This window comes from Oncorhynchus gorbuscha, linkage group LG03 (genome assembly GCF_021184085.1).
Source record: "Oncorhynchus gorbuscha isolate QuinsamMale2020 ecotype Even-year linkage group LG03, OgorEven_v1.0, whole genome shotgun sequence".
In the NCBI taxonomy this organism is placed as follows: Eukaryota; Metazoa; Chordata; class Actinopteri; order Salmoniformes; family Salmonidae; genus Oncorhynchus; species Oncorhynchus gorbuscha.
Window position 1 is genome coordinate 36,009,904 of NC_060175.1, and position 8,355 is coordinate 36,018,258.

Below are 8,355 nucleotides of genomic sequence, written 5' to 3' on the forward strand. Positions count from 1 at the left end.
CAGTGATATTTTGGGGCTGTTGCTGGGCAACACGGACTTTCAACTCCCTCCAAAGATTTTCAATGGGGTTGAGATCTGGAGACTGGCTATGCCACTCCAGGACCTGGAAATGCTTCTTATGAAGCCACTCCTTCGTTGCCCGGGCGGCGTTTCATCTTCAATGCCCTTGCTGATGGAAGGAGGTTTTCACTCAAAATCTCACGATACATGGCCCCATTCATTCTTTCCTTAACACGGATCAGTCGTCCTTGTCCCTTTGCAGAAAAACAGCCCCAAAGCATGATGTTTCCACCCCCATGCTTCACAGTAGGTATGGTGTTCTTTGGGCGCAACTCAGCATTCGTTGTCCTCCAAACACGACAAGTTGAGTTTTTACCAAAAAGTTATATTTTGGTTTCATCTGACCATATGACATTCTCCCAATCTTCTTCTGGATCATCCAAATGCTCTCTAGCAAACTTCAGAAGGGCCTGGACATGTACTGGCTTAAGCAGGGGGACACGTCTGGCACTGCAGAATTTGAGTCCCCGGCGGCGTAGTGTGTTACTGATGGTAGGCTTTGTTACTTTGGTCCCAGCTCTCTGCAGGTCATTCACTAGGTGGGATTTTTGCTCACTGTTGTTGTGATCATTTTGACCCCACGGGGTGAGATCTTGCGTGGAGCCCCAGATCAAGGGAGATTATCAGTGGTCTTGTATGTCTTCCATTTCCTAATAATTGCTCCCACAGTTGATTTCTTCAAACCAAGCTGCTTACCTATTGCAGATTCAGTCTTCCAAGCCTGGTGCAGGTCTACAATTTTGTTTCTGGTGTCCTTTGACAACTCTTTGATCTTGGCCATAGTGGAGTTTGGAGTGTGACTGTTTGAGGTTGTGGACAGGTGTCTTTTATACTGATAACATGTTCAAACAGGTGCCATTAATACAGGTAACGAGTGGAGGACAGAGGAGCCTCTTAAAGAAGAAGGGTATGTACAGGTCTGTGAGAGCCAGAAATCTTGCTTGTTTGTAGGTGACCAAATACTTATTTTCCACCATAATTTGCAAATAAATTCATTAAAAATCCTACAATGTGATTTTCTGGATTTATTTTCCTAATTTTGTCTGTCATAGTTGAAGTGTACCTATGATGAAAATTACAGGCCTCTCTCATATTTTTAAGTGGGAGAACTTGCACAATTGGTGGCTGACTAAATACTTTTTTGCCCCACTGTACATACCGATACAACATAAACAAAAAGTACATGCACATACATACACACTTTTACACATTTGCTGCTGCTATTCAGTACGTTATTTTACTCGTATTATTATCTATCTATCCGGATGCCTAGTCACTTTACCCTGCCTTTATGTACATATCTACATCAAATACTTTGTACCTCTGCACATTGATCTGATACTGACACTTCCGGTATATATGTATATTTTATTTTATTCCTCATGTTAGTTACTATTATTTTTGTATATATATATTTTTTAACTGCATCGTTGGGAAAGGTTTGTAAGTAAGCATTTCATTATAAAGTCCACAACAGTTGAATTCGGCGCACGTGATAAATAAAATGTTATTCGATCTCCCTTCCCCAGTTCCTCCCAGGACCCTTGTTCTTTAATTACATCCCCCTTCCACCCCCCCACCCACCGCTTCACCCAAGTCCTGATTAGAATCGTCATGCCAACCATCATACATCATTGCTAATGGGGGGTGGGGGTGCAATGGTGGGGTCTAATGGGGGGGGGCAAAATGTCACAGGAATGTTGATTTTTGCATTTCATTACTCCTTCACTCTGCCTGGGAGAGGGATTATATGGGGGGGGGGGCAGACAAGGAGAGAGTGATGAGTGATGAAGAAGGGTGGGTGAAGGTCAGGAAAATTAGGAAAGAAAGCGGGTGACAGGGAGGAGAAGAGGGATAAGTAGGCGATTAAGGTGTGTAGATAATGGGAGCGAGGGATCAGGAATGTCAAATGGAGAAATGGAGAGATCCACAAAAACAGAGGGAAGGGGAGAGGGTAAAGAGACATTAAACGCTGTGGGAGACTCAGAGGTGGGGTGAGGTCCAGTGTTTAAACATGATGCAGGAGAAAGACTGGAGAAGAGCAGAGCAGACGAAGAAGAGAATACGAGAGGAGGGGAGAAAATGGTGACAAGAAAGGAGAAGGGACAAATGAATGGCATGACTGAGAATTAAGAAGGAGAGAATGATAAAGCTAAGGAGTGGAGTGTGAGAGAGGGATGACTGACTGTTATTATTCAGCAACATGTATTTGACCTGTTAACATTAAAAACACAATGACATTAAACCCCAGACCAGGTTCTCACATTAACTCTGAACTCTGCTGTGAGAGAAATAGAGACCAAGAGAAAAGGGGGCCACGCTCATCTAACACGATTTATCACCACATTGCCATTCCCACTCTGAAATACTGGCCTATTAAAACATTAATTGAGCTGATTAAACTGCAATAAAATCTAACATAACTTGTACCGACAGTTTCAGCGCCTGATTTATTCGTCCAGCGCTTTGCATCCTCAAGTATCCTCCTCCATCAGATACCAGACAGACTGAGAATTGTGGTGGGGAAACAGCAGATGTTGCTGCCACCTATTGGTGGCTTTAGTGTGCTGCAGCTGCGTGCATTGGAACCCAAAAGAGAGCAATAGTTATGTTGTCTTCTTGTAGGCACTAACAGATTAATTGCACCATGGCACGTTGGCCAAAGCCTATGGGGAATGTTTTAATGTTTTTTGGGATAATCGCCAAAAATAATATATATGGTAAACACAGGCTTATACATTTTGCTCTATGAGATCATCAGCAGCAGCTAACGTCACTTTTTGTGAATTTTGAAGCATTTATGTAATCAATATAAGCACATAAAAGCTTCATAATTCATGAAGGTCATGATAACTGACTGATATTATCTCATAGAACCAAATGTAAGGTATCCTAAACCTGTGTTAACATCAGACCTTATTTTTGTTGTTTTTCCTTTAACAAAAAACATTCATTTCCCCCATAAAAAAGGTTAAATAAAAAATAAAAATGAATGGCTGAACGAACCAGAGATTTCATTTCAATTTTTTAGGACTACAAACTGGCGAACTCTATAGCTTGTATCATAAGCAACAGACATGCTAAGTTATGAAAACGCCAATCTCTCATTGGAAAGACGCACGTAATATAACTGGTATCGTAACGTCTGTCAACAGACTAGGATGCAACGACTCAAAAGGAACTTTTTGCCGGTGCGCAGATTTTCGTCACTGATTATTTGCACAAATCCCGATTTCACAGGTGTCTTTCAAATTTCGGAAGGAGAGGAGACATTTGTATCAAATCAAATCAAATGTTATTTGTCACATACACATGGTTAGCAGATGTTAATGCGAGTGTAGCGAAATGCTTGTGCTTCTAGTTCTGACAATGCAGTTATAACCAACAAGTAATCTAGCTAACAATTCCAAAACTACTACCTTATAGACACAAGTGTAAAGGGATAAAGAATATGTACATAAAGATCTATGAATGAGTGATGGTACAGAGCGGCATAGGCAAGATACAGTAGATGGTATTGAGTACAGTATATACATATGAGATGAGTATGTAAACAAAGTGGCATAGTTAAAGTGGCTAGTGATACATGTATTACATAAAGATGCAGTAGATGATATAGAGTAAAGTATATACGTATACATATGAGATGAATAATTACATTTAAGTCATTTAGCAGACGCTCTTATCCAGAGCGACTTACAAATTGGTGCATTCACCTTATGAGATCCATTGGAACAGTCACTTTACAATGGTGCATCTAAATCTTAAAGGGGGGGGGAATACTTATCCTATCCTAGGTATTCCTTAAAGAGGTGGGGTTTCAGGTGTCTCCGGAAGGTGGTGATTGACTCCGCTGTCCTGGCGTCGTGAGGGAGTTTGTTCCACCATTGGGGGGCCAGAGCAGCGAACAGCTTTGACTGGGCTGAGCGGGAGCTGTACTTCCTCAGTGGTAGGGAGGCGAGCAGGCCAGAGGTGGATGAACGCAGTGCCCTTGTTTGGGTGTAGGGCCTGATCAGAGCCTGGAGGTACTGAGGTGCCGTTCCCCTCACAGCTCCGTAGGCAAGCACCATGGTCTTGTAGCGGATGCGAGCTTCAACTGGAAGCCAGTGGAGAGAACGGAGGAGCGGGGTGACGTGAGAGAACTTGGGAAGGTTGAACACCAGACGGGCTGCGGCGTTCTGGATGAGTTGAAGGGGTTTAATGGCACAGGCAGGGAGCCCAGCCAACAGCGAGTTGCAGTAATCCAGACGGGAGATGACAAGTGCCTGGATTAGGACCTGCGCCGCTTCCTGTGTGAGGCAGGGTCGTACTCTGCGGATGTTGTAGAGCATGAACCTACAGGAACGGGCCACCGCCTTGATGTTGGTTGAGAACGACAGGGTGTTGTCCAGGATCACACCAAGGTTCTTAGCGCTCTGGGAGGAGAACACAATGGAGTTGTCAACCGTGATGGCGAGATCATGGAACGGGCAGTCCTTCCCCGGGAGGAAGAGCAGCTCCGTCTTGCCGAGGTTCAGCTTGAGGTGGTGATCCGTCATCCACACTGATATGTCTGCCAGACATGCAGAGATGCGATTCGCCACCTGGTCATCAGAAGGGGGAAAGGAGAAGATTAGTTGTGTGTCGTCTGCATAGCAATGATAGGAGAGACCATGTGAGGTTATGACAGAGCCAAGTGACTTGGTGTATAGCGAGAATAGGAGAGGGCCTAGCACAGAGCCCTGGGGGACACCAGTGGTGAGAGCGCGTGGTGAGGAGACAGATTCTCGCCACGCCACCTGGTAGGAGCGACCTGTCTGGTAGGACGCAATCCAAGCGTGGGCCGCGCCGGAGATGCCCAACTCGAAGAGGGTGGAGAGGAGGATCTGATGGTTCACAGTATCGAAGGCAGCCGATAGATCTAGAAGGATGAGAGCAGAGGAGAGAGAGTTAGCTTTAGCAGTGCGGAGCGCCTCCGTGATACAGAGGAGAGCAGTCTCAGTTGAATGACTAGTCTTGAAACCTGACTGATTTGGATCAAGAAGGTCATTCAGAGAGAGATAGCGGGAGAGCTGGCCAAGGACGGCACGTTCAAGAGTTTTGGAGAGAAAAGAAAGAAGGGATACTGGTCTGTAATTGTTGACATCGGAGGGATCGAGTGTAGGTTTTTTCAGAAGGGGTGCAACTCTCGCTCTCTTGAAGACGGAAGGGACGTAGCCAGCGGTCAGGGATGAGTTGATGAGCGAGGTGAGGTAAGGGAGAAGGTCTCCGGAAATGGTCTGGAGAAGAGGGGAGGGGATAGGGTCAAGCGGGCAGGTTGTTGGGCGGCCGGCCGTCACAAGACGCGAGATTTCATCTGGAGAGAGAGGGGAGAAAGAGGTCAGAGCACAGGGTAGGGCAGTGTGAGCAAAACCAGCGGTGTCGTTTGACTTAGCAAACGAGGATCGGATGTCGTCGACCTTCTTTTCAAAATGGTTGACGAAGTCGTCTGCAGAGAGCAGTAGGAGTAGCAGTGTTGTCTGTGGTGATCCATGTTTCCGTTAGTGCCAAGAAGTCGAGGGACTGGAGGGAGGCATAGGCTGAGATGAACTCTGCCTTGTTGACCGCAGATCGGCAGTTCCAGAGGCTACCGGAGACCTGGAACTCCACGTGGGTCGTGCGCGCTGGGACCACCAGATTAGGGTGGCCGCGGCCACGCGGTGTGGAGCGTTTGTATGGTCTGTGCAGAGAGGAGAGAACAGGGATAAACAGACACATAGTTGACAGGCTACAGAAGAGGCTACGCTAATGCAAAGGAGATTGGAATGACAAGTGGACTACACGTCTCGAATGTTCAGAAAGTTAAGCTACGTAGCAAGAATCTTATTGACTAAAATAATGTAGGGTATGTAAACATTATATTAAGTAGCATTGTTTAAAGTGGCTAGTGATATATTTTACATAATTTCCCATCAATTCCCATTATTAAAGTGGCTGGAGTTGAGTCAGTGTGTTGGCAGCAGCCACTCAATGTTAGTGGTGGCTGTTTAACAGTCTGATGGCCTTGAGATAGAAGCTGTTTTTCAGTCTCTCGGTCCCAGCTTTGATGCACCTGTACTGAGCTAGCCTTCTGGATGATAGCGGGGTGAACAGGCAGTGGCTCGGGTGGTAGTTGTCCTTGATGATCTTTATGGCCTTCCTGTGACATCGGGTGGTGTTGGTGTCCTGGAGGGCAGGTAGTTTGCCCCTGGTGCTGCGTTGTGCAGACCTCACTACCCTCTGGAGAGCCTTACGGTGTGATGGTGTGGGGTGTGTTTCCATGGCACACATTGGGCCCCTTGATAAATGTGGAGCAACATTTGAATGCCACAGGATATCTGAACGTCATTGTCAATCAGGTGCATATTTTCATGGCAGCAGTGTATGTACAGTACCCTGCCTATGTACCCTGATTATGTCACGCCCTGACCTTAAGATCCTTTTATGTCTCTATTTTGGTTTGGTCAGGGCGTGAGTTGGGGTGGGCATTCTATGTTGTGGGTTCTATGATTTCTATTTCTGTGTGTTTGGCCTGGTGTGGTTCTCAATCAGAGGCAGCTGTCTATCGTTGTCTCTGATTGGGAACCATACTTAGGTAGCCTTTTCCCACCTGTGTGTTGTGGGTAGTTGTTTTTCTGTTTTGTGTCTTTCTGCACCAGACAGAACTGTTTCGGTTTTGTTCGTTCTCTTCGTTGTTTTTTTGTTAAGCAGTTCAAATAATAAAGATGAACACGTACCATGCTGCACCCTGGTCCTCCACTCCTTCCAACAGCCGCTACAGATTAGCTGTGTTCCTTTCAACTGAGCTATCATGTCAACACATTTAGACATTGATCAGCTTCCATACTTATTTGCATAGATTACCTAAATAATATTGAATAGTTGAAAACAGTGGAGGCTGGTGGGAGGAGCTATAGGAGGAAAGGCTCATTTTATTGGCTGGAATGGAATTAATGGAACTGTATCAAACATATGGAAACCACATGTTTGACTTTGTTCCATTAATTCAATTCCAGCTTGTACAATGAGCTTATCCTCCTTTAGTTTATCCCACCAGCCTCCTAATTAAAAGTAACTCTAACTTTTCTTACACAAGCTGTATGTGAAAGTAAAAGTGAGGTTGGGTTTATGTAGGCTAAATTGACATCTGATTTGCCCAAATTCCTATGAGCATGGTGAAATTATTAATTACACTTTGGATGGTGTATCAGTACACCCAGTCACTACAAAGATACAGGTGTGCTTCCTAACTCAGTTGCCGGAGAGGAAGAAAACCGCTCAGGGATTTCACCATTAAGCCAATGGTGACTTTAAGGCACCAATGTTGTACTGGACTGTCATTCAGTCTGTTGCACTGCACAATTTGTGTCAGCCTATTTCTTCCTCTTTCATCAATGAGCTGTTTTTGACCACTGGCCTGCCGTTGGCTGGATGTCCTTTGGGTGGTGGACCATTCTTGATCCACATGTAAAACTGTTGAGTGTTAAAAAAACAGCAGTATTGCAGTTCTTGACACACTCAAACCGGTGTGCCTAGCACCTACTACCATACCCTGTTCAAAGGAACTTAAATATTTTGTCTTGCCCATTCACCCTCTGAATGGCACATATACAATATCCATGCCTCAATTGTCTCAAGGCTTTAACATCCTTCTTTAACCTGTCTCATCCCCTTCATCTACACTGATTGAAGGTGACATCAATAAATGGTCATAGCTTTCACGTGGATTCACCTGGTCAGTGTATGTCATGGAAAGAGCAGGTGTTCCTGGTGTTTTGTACACTCAGGATGAATATAGGATGAAAGATATATCAGCAGGATGCAATTTCAACATATACATAGTTCTGATGATTATTGGATTGATGTAACAACCTGTAACAACCAAGTCATTGCATTTAAGTTTTACCCTCATTTCAATGTTTACAACGCGGATTGAAATGAGATGAATACTGTACTGGTTGATGACTTTTTGCTAATCCAAATGTGTATTCCACATAGATTCCACGTCACAATAGGTTGACTAATGACGTTGAAACAATTCAACCAGTGGGTTTATTCTTCCGGGGGATTGCAACATTCAGCAGGCTATCTGATTCAAAGCATTAGTCATGGCATTAGCTAGTTAGTTAACATTTAGGAAAAATAGATAACTTAATTATGACTATTATTGGAGATGTATATTTATGCATGCATTTAGAACATTTTTAAATGATTTTATTGCTAGCTGCTTTAATGTTTTAATCACGTATTATAAAAGTCGATTTTACAATCATGGATCAGAGATAGAACATTTGAAAA